This window comes from Stegostoma tigrinum, chromosome 17 (genome assembly GCF_030684315.1).
Source record: "Stegostoma tigrinum isolate sSteTig4 chromosome 17, sSteTig4.hap1, whole genome shotgun sequence".
In the NCBI taxonomy this organism is placed as follows: Eukaryota; Metazoa; Chordata; class Chondrichthyes; order Orectolobiformes; family Stegostomatidae; genus Stegostoma; species Stegostoma tigrinum.
The window spans coordinates 42,452,082-42,466,113 of NC_081370.1; the positions used below are offsets into that span (position 1 = coordinate 42,452,082).

A 14,032-nucleotide genomic window follows, 5' to 3' on the forward strand; every position below is an offset into this window, starting at 1 on the left:
CACTTTCAAATAAAACAGAATGCATTAGCAGACCTGATGACCTTGGAAGAAAAAAAGAGCCATTAATTAAGGGATTAGGTCAATGCAGATAACTTCATCTTTGACAAAAGTCTGCATTTTCAGTGAGGTTGCAAACAAACTTATCAGAGCAATCTCTGCATTTGTCTATTCACACAAGAGGCTATGAATGAAGTGAGGTCTGAAACTTAGAATAAAACTTTTAGGTACCAGCACAGCATTGTTCACAACCCCTCCCTAAGCCTGTGAGACATGAACAACTACTTCAGGCGTATTAAACAGGTGGACAGTTTAGGCACATATGAACATCAAAGGGGAAGACAAAGTGCCCTCCTGAGGTATTGAAAGAGAAGATCTGTCTGGAATTGAAAATGCTCAGTATTTCAGCCCAGCTTTAGTATGTACATGACTGACTGACTGATTTAAAATCCTCGAAGTGGTGATGTACCGACAACTTTAATTAGATGTAGAGGTGTCACTGTTGGACTGAGGTGGACAAAGTCAGCAGTGACGTGACACGAGGCTAGAGTCCAACAGGTTTATTTGAAATCACAAACTTTCAGAATGCAACTCTTTCATCTGATGAAGTGAGAGAGAAGAGCACACAGACACAGAATTTATAGGCAGAGAGATCAAATGATCATAGAACTGGTGTGATGAATAATAGGTCTGTGCAGGTGACCAAGAGCATTAGATGGTGTGAGTGAAGTATCCACAGCTGAATAACAAGCAAAGGGATGACCTAAACACTGATTAAGTGAGGCAGAGAGATTATTCCAAAACATTAAAAATAAGGTGGTGCTGGAGGCAAACTAAATGACGAGAATAATATGATAGGTGTAAAGGTTGCATACCAAGTGTCTAACTAAAGTAACAAGTAAACAGTACAAACTAATTTATTAAGGTAGAGAGATCATAACTTATCAAGGTGATAACTGTCCTGTTTTGAAACTATCAGTGTGTGGTGGGGCCACAGGTAGCGCAACATGAACCCAAGATCACAGTTGAGGCCACCTTCATGTGTACAGAACTTGGCTATTGGTTTCTGCTCAGCAGTTCTGCATTGTTACGTATCTCAAAGTCCATCTTGGAGGACGTGTACGTGAAGATTGGAGGCTCAATGTCCTTGACCACTGAAGTGCTCTCCAATGAGGAGAAGACCTTCCTGTTTGCGATTTGGTATGCAGCGTACAATCATCTGTTATAGTAGCGTCTGCATAGTCTTGTTGGTATACCAGGCCTCAGGGCATGCTGCATATGAAATATATAAAATTGGCCAAGTTGCATGTGTATCTGCTGTACATGTGGTGGGTGCTGTTCCCATGTGTGATGGTGGTATTCAGGTTGATAACCTGATATGTTTTACAGAGGTTGTCGTGGCAGGGTTATGTGGTGGTGTTGATGTTGTCCTGAAGGCTTGGTAGTTTGCTGCAAATGATGGCCTTTTTAAGGTTTGGCCATTGTTTTGAAAGTGTGAAGTGGAGGTGTAAGATTGATCTTGGCAAGATGTTGATTGTCATTGACATGTTAAAGGGTATGAAGAACATGGCATAGTCTCACTGCTCTGGGAAATTACTGGACGACGAAATCTTGTCAATCGGGTCGTATCCTGTGTCTGTCTTCTGAGGAGTTTGTTGCAGTTTTTCCACAATGGCCTATCAGAACTCGTAGTCTAAATTGAGTAACTTATCCTGCTCGCATGAGGGCATCCTTCAAAATCTTGAGGCGTCCATCAGCTTCCTCCTCATCTGAGCAGATTCTGTGTATGTGCAGGTCTTGTCTGTAGGTGATGACTTCTTTTAATGTTTTTAGGGTGGAAGCAAAAGAAGTGCTGCATTTTGAGGTTATCTGTGGGCTTGCGGTAGAGTGAGGTACTGGGGTGCCTGTCTTTGGAGACCGATTCTAAAGAATAGCCCAAGGTAAGTCTGGTGGGATGAAACTTGTTGATATCGCTATGTCGTCATTTCAGTGATTCCTTGCCATGAGTCCAAAGGAGGGGAAAAACGTCACTGCAAATACCCAGCCTTCAGGACAACATCAACCGCAACACCACACAGCTCTGTCGTAGCATCCCCTGCAAGACATGTCAGATCATTGACATGGATACAACCATCACAAGTGGGAACAACACCCACCATATACTCAGCAGATACTTGTGTGGCTCAGCCAATTTCATGTATCTCATACGCTGCAGGTAAGGATGCCCCAAGGTATGGTATATTGGCGAGATCAAGCTGATGCTACAACAACAGATGAATGGACACTGCACAGAAATCACTAGACAGGAATGTTCCCTTCCTGGTAGGACACTTCTGACATGTTCACCATCTTTGGTAAGCTTCCACCAACGCAGACTTCGAGATACATAATTGCTGAACAGAAACCGATTGCCAAGTTCCATACCCATGAAGACAGCCTCAACGGTGTGACATGAACCCAACACAATGTTGTTCTGTATCTGTAAAACCTTCCTTCCAGTCCTGTTTTGACACCATCACTTTGATAAAAATTGGTATGATTGCTTTACCTTAATTAGGTTGTACAGTTTTGGATTACTTATTGTTTTGGTTAGATGAGACTCTTATACCTATCATGTTGTTCTAGCTATTTAGTTTGTGTCCAGCACCATCTTATTTTTAATGTTTTGTAATTATCTGTCTATCTCATTTAATCAGATTATAGGTCATCCCTTTGCTTTTTATTCAGCTGTTGACACTTCACTCACACTGTCTAACGCTCTTGGCCACCTGCACAGACCTATTATTCAACACTCCATCCATGCCAGCTGTATGATCTTTTGGTCTGTGTGCCTATAAATTTTGCCTGGTTGCTCTTCTCTCTCTCACTTAACCTGATGAAGAGGCTGCACTGTGAAAGCTTATGATTTCAAATAAACCTGTTGGACTATAACCTGGTGTCGTGTGACTTCTAATTTAAATTTGGATATCGCTTCGGAGGGGTACTGAAATTTAGGTTGAAGGATTCTTTGAAGGAGGGCCTCAGAGGAAGTAGTATTGGAGAAACATGCACAAGATAGAACAAACTGGGGAAAATCTCAAGTTGTAGCGCTTCATTTCCTTCAAACTCCAGGGAATACAGTCATCGATGTACGAAAAGCAAACTAGAAATAATAGGCAGTCCCAACCACATCAGGCAGTTCATCCATGCATACACTATTGACAGCAGTGCCAGTCTGCGCTCGGGCTCCACAGCCTCAAGGAACTGTGCAACAGATTAGAGATAGTGGGAACTGCAGATGCAGGAGAATCCAAGATAACAGTGTGAAGCTGGATGAACACAGCAGGCCAAGCAGCATCTCAGGAGCACAAAAGCTGACATTTCGGGCCTAGACTCTTCATCGGAGACGGGGAGGTGGACTGAAGATGGATAGAGGAGAGTATAGGTGGGGAGGGGATAGGTCAGCCCAGGGAGGATGGACAGGTCAAGGAGGCAGGATGACATTAGCATGTGGGAAATGGAGGTGCAGCTTGAGTTGGGAGGAGGGGATAGGTACACAGTTTCCATCAATGAGGAAAAGGAAACCAACAGTAACAAGTTACTGGTTTAAAGGCTGGAGAAACCCAGTGGCCTGGCACCATCTCTGATGAGTGACCTCGATAGATGCTACCTGACTTGCTGAGTTTCACTGGCATTCCCTATTTGTCTCAGAATTCTAGCATCCACAATATTTTTCCTTTTATTGAAACATTTAACTCTGCCACTTCTGTTCCAGGCTCGCCCACCTTGGGGGACTGTTCTATCCGGAACTTCCATTTGAATCTTTTGATTTGTTCATATTTATTGCTTCCTATCTCCCTTCTAGTATTAGATAAAATATTGTTGGAACATGCTTTCGCAGCCACATCTGCTTCCTCAGTGAGTGTCTATGGCTCTGCCATATCCCACATGGGGATTCTAACTGAAGTTCCACCCTTCATGTTTAGAGCCCAGCAGGAATACAAGATTTTTAAGATGTACAAACCTTCTCAGAAACAAACCCACCAGATCTTGAGATCTGCATTAAGTGCCATGTGTTCCCCCATGCACGCTTGACTTCTCTTTCCATCTCCACTTCATGCTATTTCAACTGTCCTTCCTTAAAGCTCCTTGTGTGTGAAATAGTATGCTGATTTTAATTGGACTATACATGCTTTGTTCATAATTTACTCAAACATTTTGGCACCTTATTTAAGGAGGGCCATAGTTGTATTGGAGGCACTTCAGAGATTTATAGGGTTGATCCCTGGGATGAAGGTCGAGTACAGATTGAACAGGCTTGATCTATACTCATTGACATTTAAAAGAATGTTATGTGCAATAAGACACAAGAGCCTACTTGTCATTTATGATTCAAACAGGCCTGTTAATGCCAGATGATGAGACGGAATCAGTTCCGTTTTTAAACCTTTCTTGGTCAGTTCCTTTTTTTTTGTTCCTTTCTGTTACAGGATATCACATTTCAATTAGAATGTAGTTTGCTAGAAAATAAAGGAGTCAATTACCAAGGCTTGCTTGAGTGATAGAGGAAATGTGTTAGGTATAACCCCAAGGAAAAATAATTTTCAAAAACATCAAATACACACAGACATAAGAAATTAGTTTCAAATGATTGTTGGTACAGGCAGGAAGGATAGAGCATAGAAAACTGCAGCGGGAGTTGATCATGTTGCCCCTTTGAGCCTGCTTCTCCATTCAATATGATCATGGCTGAACATCCAATTTAGTTACCCTGTTTCCACTTTCACCTCATGCCTTTTGATCCTATTACTTTCTCTAAACATTCAGTGTTTTTGCCTCAACATTTTCTGTGGCAGAGAACGTCACTAATCTCTTTGGGAAGAAATGTTAACTTAGTCCTAGTCTGCCTCACATCTTTATATTCTGACTCCTGACTCTGATTACACAGTTGAAAGGTCCTTGAGGTGATAGATTCTTAACCTGAGGCCATAGATGTTTAATAGTTGACTCTATCTTCAGCAATAGCGGAATCTACCGATGTCTTTTGAGTTTTAGTTGAGTTATTTTCCTAATTTGTTATTTCATTGGGTGATTTATTCTGAGATGAGAGAAGCAAGCAGGTTTCAGTTTGTGTCACTGATTCATTTTCTTTCCTTCGGCTTTGCTGCTCAAAAACAACTATCAAAATAAAGTTTGATATGTATACAAGAGTTCAGCTCCATTCTCCTTCCAGGCTGGCTATCTGGCAGGCAAACCAACAAGGCTAACCAAGGAAGTGAAAGAGTGCATCTGAGGAGATCAAAATCAGTAATACCCTGAAGACTTGAATACATTTGGAATCAAGCAAAGGACTAAAAACATAATAAAGATGGGGGTGGGGTGTTGAAATCTATCAGTTCAAACTAGTGAAGAAAATAAATGAAAATAAGACCTTCTTTAAACATAGAAAGAAAAGAGAGTTTGAAGAGAACATAGGCCCCTTAGAAGAGGAATCTGGGGAGATGGTTTTGGGGAACGAGGAAATTGCAAAGGAGTTAAATAGATGATTTGTATCAGTCATTACGGTGGAAGATACTTCTAACATTTTATTAATACTTAAGAATACATGGGAGAAATCAGTTAGAATTACAAAAATGTAGATGTCATTGAAAGTTCACTGGACATTGGAGCTTTTTTTAAACAAGACTTCCTAGGAGTCACATGATTGACAAGTGTTTGCTTTGCTCGAGGCACAGTTTATATATTTTGAATAGCGACTGGATTGAACAGTCTATTGGAGCAATAAATCAGATTGGATGAAATCTAGATGAATCTCTGCCAACTGTTTGGGGTCTTGGACAGAGGTGAGGGGGAGGTGTAGGGGGTCTTCAAATTCACCTAAACCATTTCTGACACCACCCTGCACCACCCTCCCCTTTCTAGATCTCTGTCTCCATCTCCAGAAGCCAACTTACCACTGACATCAATTTCAAACCAATTGACTGCTACAGCCACCTTGACAACATCCCCTCACCCATCCTTCTGTAAAAATGCTATCCCATACTCTCAATTCCTCCACCTCTGCAATATCTGCCCCCAGGATGAGGGGTTTTACTCCAGGACATCCCAGATATGCTCCTACTTTAGGGACTGAGATTTTCCCTCCTCTGTCATGAAGGATACTCTCAACCGAATCTCTTCCACTTTCTGCACTTCTGTCCTCAAACACCCTCCCCTCAACAACAATAAGGATAGAGACCCCTTAGCCCTCACGTAACACCCCACCAACTTCTGAATTCAATGCATCATCCTTTCATTTCTGTCGCCTACAATCAGAGCCCACCACCAAAAAGATATTTCCTTCCCTACCCCGTCCACTTTCCTCAGGGATGTTCATTCCGTGACTCCCTTGTCAACTCTATGCTCCGTACCAACTTCTCTGCCAGACCCAGTACCTTTCCCGAACAGCTGCAAGACATGCAACACCTGCCCCATCTCACCTCCATCCAAGGCCCCAAACAATTCTTCCAGATCTGACACGGATTCACTTGCACTTCATCCAACCCGATCTATTGCGTCCGTTGGTCCGATACGGTCTCCTGTATATCGGGGAAACCAAACGCAGACTCGGGAACTGGTTTGCAGAGCATGTGCGTTCTGCAAGCACCAATCAACCCAATCTTCCAGTTGCCATCCATTTTAATTCCCCTCCTGCACCCCTGACACCACGTCCATCCTTGGCCTCCCCCACTGTCAGAATGAGGCCAAACGTAAACTGGAAGAACAACACTTGATGTTTCAACTTGGGAGCTTACGGCCCAATGGCCTGAATTTTGACTTCACCAGCTTTAAAATCCCTCCACCCCTAGCCTTATCCCATGAACAGCTTGGCAATTAAAACATGGAGTATTGCGATGAGGATGATGGTGTACATAGACACTGAGGTTATTGTGTACAGCAGCATTCTGCAGTCTCTTGATTTAAATAAAACCTTGCTTGTCTAATATTCCTGCCAAAGTGGACAACCTCATTATTCCATGTTGTGTTCCATCAGTTGTTTGCCCAGTGATGTTAACTATTTATAGCACTTTGAAGAATTTAAAAATCGTCTTGCCATTTGTTTCAGTTGGATCTGAAAAACAGTTGTATTAGACACAAAACACTAATTCTCCATTTTCACAGATGCTACCAGACCTGCTGATTTTCCCAGAATTTTTTTTCATTTTATTTCAGATTTCCAACATCTGCTGTAGTTTTGTTCTCATTATCCATTGACTCTTGTTTTGCTTGAGCTCCTTGATGCCTCACTTAACCAAATATGATGTCAAGGACAGTTGCTCCCAACTCTAGAGAGGCCAGGAGCTAAATGCCCCTAGCAGAACCCAAGCTGAGCATCCGTGGATTTATTGCTAAGTGCTGTTTGATAGCACTGTTAATGACACTGCCCATCATTTTACAGATGATTGAGAGGAGTCTAGATCTGAAATTAGCTGTGTTGGATTTGTCGTGCTCTCACTTGGAACTTTCCATATTGTTGGGTAGATGCCAGTGTTGTGGATGGACTGGACCAGAGTGGCTTGTTCTTCAAGAGAAACACGTTTTAAGCACTACTGTGGTAATGTCATCAGGGCCCATATCCCTTGCAGTATCCAATGCCTCATACTGTTTCTTTGTCATGTAGAGTAAATTAAATTGGCGAAAGGCTGGCATTTGTGATTCTGCGACCCCCTGGAGGAAGCTGAGTTTGATGCAAGCACTTCAACCTTATCAATTGCACTGATGTGCTGGGAATCCCTACCATTGAGAATGGGAATATTTGTACAATGCAAAAGATAAGAGTGAAGCTTTTGCAATAGCCTTCATCCAAAAGTGCCAGGTAGATGATCCATATCAGCCTCCTCCAGTGGTCCTCAGCATTACAGGTACCACTCTTCAGCCAATTTAATTTAATTCACTTCACATGACATCAAGAAACAGTTGGAGACACTGGATACTGGAAAGGCTACAGGTCTTGACAACATTACAGCAATAGTATTGAATATTTGTGCTCCAGAACTTGCCTCTCCCCTAGCCAAGCTGTTCCAGTACAGTTACAACTCTGGCATCTACCCGACAATGTAGTAAATTAGCCGTGTATGTCCTGTACATTTTTAAAAAAAGGACAAATCCTATCCAGCCATTACCACCCCATCAGTCTACTCTCAATCATCAGCAAAGTAATGGAAGGTATCATCAACTGTTCTATCAAGCATCACCTGCTCAAAAATAATCTGTTTAGTGATTCCAAGTTTGGGTTCTAGCAGAGCTTCTCAGTTCCTGAACTCATTATGGCCTTAGTTCAAACATGGACAAAAGAGCTAAAATGCAAGGGTGAGGTGAGAGTGACAGCCCTGGAAATCAAGGCTGCATTTGACTGAGTGTGGCATCAAGGAGCCCTGACAACTGGAATCAACGGGAATCCAGGGGCAAACTCTCTGCTGGGTAGAGTCTTCCTGCTATCATAAGGTCAGAAAAGGGGATGTTCACCAATGACTGCACAGTGTTCAGCACCATTCACAACTCCACAGATACTGAAATGGTCCATGTCCAAATTATAAGATCTGGTCAATATCCAGGCTCTACCATCATGAATAAGAGATGACCTAATCACCACTCCTTGACATTCAACAGTGTTACCATCACTGAGTTCTGTGTGCCCCTCCACCTCCACACCCCCCCCCCCCACCTTCCCCCCCCCCCACCTTCCCCCCCCCTCCCCACCTTCCCCCCCCCCCACCCCCCCCTCCCCCCCCACCCCCTCCCCACCTCCCCCCCCACCCTCCCCACCCCCCCCACACCTCCCCCCCCACCCTCCCTCCCCCCCCCTCCCCCCCTCCCCACCCCACCCCCTCCCCACCCCCCTCCCCTCCCCACCCCCCCCACCCCCCCCACCCCCCCCCACCCCTCCCCACCCCCCCCCCCCCCCACCGCCCCAGTCACCATCCTGAGGGTTATCATTGACCAAAACTCAACTCTCACCACATAAACAGAGTGGCTGTAAGAACAGAGCAGAGGCTAGAAATACTGTGGCCAATAACACATTTGACGCCCTAAAGATTGTCCACCATCCACAAGGCACAAGTCAGGAGTGTGATGGAATACTCCCCACTTGCCTGGATGAGTGCAGCCCCAACAACACTCAAAAAGCTTGGCACCATCCAGGACAAAGCAGCCTGCTCGATTTGCACTACATCCACAAGCATACACTCCTCGCTCCACTGATGCTAAGTGGCAGCAGTTGTACTATCTACCAGATGCCCTGCAGAAATTCACCAAAGATCCTCAGACAGCACCTTCCCAACTCTCAACCACTTCCATCTAGAAGGACAATGGCAGCAGATACATGGGAACACCACCACCTTCAAGTTCCCCTCCAAGCTATTCACTGTCCTCACTGGGAAATATATTGCCATTCCTTATCGTCGTTGGGTCAAAATCCTGGAAATCCCTCCCTAATGACATTGTGGATCAACTCAGCAGGTGGACTACAGTGCTTCGAGAAGACATCTCGCCACTACCTTCTCAAGGGCAACTGTGGATGGGCAATAAATTTTGACCAGCCAGCAATGTTCCACCAGAGTGACGCTCACATCCCACAACTTAATAGTTTTTTTTTTAAAAAATGCCTCCTCCTGCCGTGAGTTTAATTCTCCACCACCATTCATAACTGCATTTGACAGCATTGTAGAACTTGGATCTGATCCATTGGTTGTTAAATTGCTGATCCCTGTCTATCATTTGCTGCTTGTGATGTTTGACACATAATTAGCCCTCTTTAATGACTTCAGGTTGACACTTCATTTTAGATATTTTTGGTGCTCTGCTTGACATACTCCCCTGTGATCTTCATTTAGGTATGACTGTCCTAGCTTGATGGGAATGATAAAAGGGTGCTTATTGAGTTTCGAGAAGATTTGTAGCTCAGGTTGAGTTTCTGGATGTGAGTTTGCTCGCTGAGCTAGAAGGTTAGTGTTCAGACGTTTCGTCACCATTATAGGTGACATCATCAGTGAGCCTCCGATGAAGCGCTGGTGTTATATCCCACTTTCTATTTATCTGTTTAGGTTTCCTTGGGTTGGTGATGTCACAAGCCAAAGAGAGACACGCACGAGAATTCCTGGAAGCATGGCATTCCGACTGGAACTCCATCAACAAACACATTGGCTCCAAATCAATGTGTTTGTTGATGGAATTCCGGTTGGAATGCCATGCTTCTAGGAATTCTCGTGCGTGTCTCTCTTTGGCTTGTGACATCACCAACCCAAGGAAACCTAAACAGATAAATAGAAAGTGGGATATAACACCAGCGCTTCATCGGAGGCTCACTGATGATGTTACCTAGAATGGTGACGAAACGTCTGAAAACTAACCTCCCAGCTCAGCGAGCAAACTGACATCCACAGTGCTTATGTTAGACCATAAGATTAACAGATTTATGCTGAAACAAACTGTAATCGTGACTCATGAAAGCTCAGTCATGAGTTGTTGGATATATTTAAAGTCTATCCCGTGTAGCACAGTGATTATGCTGAACAACACTAGGTAAGGTATTCCCAGAGTGAAGACAGGACTTGTCTCACAAGGGCTGTGTAGTGGTCATTCTGATGATGTCTTAGACAGATACATTTGCTCAGGCCCATTGCTCAGTGTTGTGATCCCTGCTGATGTTATTTCTGGGCAGCTCAGAACCCAGCTTGAGATCTGTCTCGGTAGATCACATTTTTTGTTCTGATTTAACAAGGTGGCCTCTCATTGAAGTATAAGTGTGCAATATTGCAGCTTCTTTTTTAAGAATACAAAAGGAAGTTTACTAACCAAAAAAGTGAAGATAAATAGAATAAACAAAGCCATTTTACTTAGAATATAAATTTACTTATATTTAAATATAGAGTAGTAATAATGGATTAATTCCATTAATTCCCAAACACTCGTTCCCAAGTTTCCAAAATAACTCCCTTGCAAAATACTCAAACCAGAGAATAAAATGTTTTCCTAACACCTCAATAGGTTTAAGGTTATTGTGAGTTGAATTCCTGATCTGAAACACTGATGGCTTCTTCCTGGAGCTTTCATACATCTGAGCTTAAATATCCTCAGCTTTGAACAAGCAGTTCATTGTTTTAACACACCACTTCTGGTTTGAGCTATCATTTAAACTTTACACTAAGGAATCTAGTTTTAATGATATTCTGTCCTTCTCAGGACCACTTCTCTATAAAACCATCTCCATCCAAGGAATTCCCAAAACTGGCTAAATTAAAACTAAAAATTTCTTTCTTGAAGCTATGGGTGTTGCCCCAAAGCTTAAAAAGCAAGTCCTGTGTATAGAAGCTTGAAGCAGAATAGACTACCCTGCTAAGCTGTAAAACATTCTAGCATTAAAAAACCATTCGTGCTGCAAAGTAGTTCTGTCAGAGCAATTTAAAAGAAATCAGCAAGGTTGCAAAAATACATGAAGTTAATTATTAATTTCAAACACACACAATATCCAAACATCACTAACCCAAATTCAAAATATATATTTGACATACTTGACCTCATCCTCATGTGATATAAACTATGTTTTTTCCTCTTCTTGGTTCCCTCACCATCTGCCACAGATGCAGTCTATCAACTGTTATGGAATCATATTGTACAGAAGATGCCATTCAGCCCATTAAGTCTGTACTGCCTAAAATATACTATTACCTGCAATAGTCCCACTTTTCCACACCAGGCCCATATCCTTGAGTGTTATAATAGTCCAACTGCTCATCCAAGTACTTTTCAAAGATTGTAATGATTTCCATCTCAACTGTCCTCCCAGGCAGTCTATTCCAGAACCCCACCTTCTACTGAGTAAAAATATTTTTCTTTAAATCTCCTGTGGACCTCCTGGCTTTCACTTTAAAATTACACCTTCCTATAAAGTCGTGACCAGAACTGCACACAGTAGTCCAGCTGTAGCCTAACCAAAGTTCTGCACAGTTCCAATGTGACCTCCCTGATCTTAAAACCAATACGACAACTGATAAAGACAAGTGTCCTGAATGCCGTCTTAATTACCCTAGTAACCTATTCTGCCACTTTGAGATCTGTGGATGGGCATTCCAAAATCCCTCTGAGTTTCCTCATGTCTTGCCATTCATTCAGTACACTCTTGTCTTGTTCTTCCTTCCAAAGTGCTTCACCTTCCATTTATCGGAGTTAAATTCCATCAGCAATTGATCTGGCCGTCTCACCAATCCTTTTGTATCCTCCTGTAATCTAACATCTTCCTCCTCCCTATCAATGACCTGGCCAAACTCTGTGCCATCTGAAAATTTACTTATCATCCATCCCACATTCTCATTTACATTATTTATGAATATCACAAACAATAAAAGACCTAGCACTGATCACTTTTGTACACCACTGCATACTGGAATTCGGGTCACACAAACAGCCTTAATACCATCCTCCTCTGTCTACTGCCACTAAGCCAATTTTGAATCCAATTTGTCAACAATGTCCTTTAAGACTCAACCAGTTCAGTCAGTAGTGGTGCTGCCAAATCACTGTTAATGAAGGATATTGAAGTCCTTAACCCAGTAAATTCTTGCCCTCCTTCTGTGATGAGAATATGTCTATCAGAGTTTTCCTTGCCAGAGTTTAATTGATGCCATGAGACTTTGAGATCCACAGTCAATGTTGAGGAGTCTCAAGGCAGCTTTAGTATTTTCATTTCTTTTTCTTTGGTGATGGTTGTTCTAAGCTACTCTGTCTTTTTGCCACTTAAATTTCAACTATTCGTGGGTTTTTTTGTGTCTTTTATTGCAAAGCTGGCTACAAACTATTTATTCGAAGCCTCTATGATTTTCTGTTTTCCCATATTAATTCCCCAACTATATCCTATTGTGGGACCAATTCTCATTTTAGCAATTCCTTCCTTATGTATTTGTGGAAGCTTTCATAGCCCAGTGCTTAAGTCTTTAATTAAATTTAAGACATTACGTGTGGACCCATGTGTCTCACTTTCAAACTAGATATGAAATACTACCATGTCATGATTAATTTACCTAGAGGATCCTTTGCTATCAAGCCTCTAAATAATCCTTTCTCAGTACAAATTCCAGGTTGAAATACTTGGTTCCTTCAATGTTCTGGAACATATTGTTCTGGGAAACTTCCGCCAAATACAGACTATAAACTCATCCTCCAAGCTACTATTGATTAGATAAATTTTTTGGCAACGTGGAGATTCAAGTCATACAAAATTATTGCAATGCCTTTATTGCAAGCCCGTATTGTTTCTTGAGGAAATGGTCTAGAGAAGTTTGCTCTAAGAGTGTTAGCTCATTCCCAGGTACTCTGAAAGAAAACTGAAAAGGTATGGATCCAGAGTTTAAATAATCAGTAGTCTCTCAGAGCAGCATCACCACTATTTTCTCATTCATTTCCTCTGAAGCATTAAACTCAAATTTTCAGGCCTCTAAGCATGAACTCACTGGTTCAAATTAAGAGACCTCTCAACATGCTTTTAGTTTTGAGCTGTGGCATACTTTGAAAATAAATCTTCGACCATTGAGTGTTCATCTGTTTGGATGGCTCTATTTTTGCTTCCAGAAAAGTTAAATTTTCAGTGTTTTATTTCTAAAAATAAGATTTTTCTACAGTTTCATCTTCAGTTTTGTGAAGCCCAGCTCTGATAACTGGAAGCATTTTTTTCCTAATGCTTTTGAAGTGGGAACAAACGAAAGAACTGTTGTGACATAGCTCCATTTGGAACAAATACAGGAATGCACTTGTCAAAATGTCACCTCATTTGTTGTAATTAGCCATAAAGTGTGATGGCATGTTATTCAGTCGTTCCTCTTTGCCCTGCAGGGATGCTCATTTTTTTTCCTGATTGACAGAGTAAATATCTCTGTATATTTTGTTGATTTTTTTTGCCATGTTTTGTGTGCAAGGCCATAACACACTGCTGTGCAGCTTAATTTAAAAAGTTGTCCAGTTATAAATAGAAAAATCATTAACAGTAGATATCATTTTCAGACTTCAGCCAAACAAGCTACAGTAT

General features: G+C 42.1%; 1 protein-coding gene across 5 annotated transcripts in view; it reads left to right on the forward strand.

The window, feature by feature from the left end:
• elp4 (elongator acetyltransferase complex subunit 4) overlaps positions 1–14,032 on the forward strand; it is a 257,514-nt gene that overhangs the window by 22,234 nt on the left and 221,248 nt on the right. The window contains exon 1 of one of the 5 annotated variants that reach the window (XM_059652118.1): positions 1,844–1,937. The exons of the other annotated variants lie outside the window; for them this stretch is intronic. The gene's annotated coding sequence lies outside the window, so the exon portion shown is untranslated. Of the gene's footprint in view, positions 1–1,843; positions 1,938–14,032 lie in introns of those variants that run through there. 5 annotated transcript variants of the gene reach the window in all.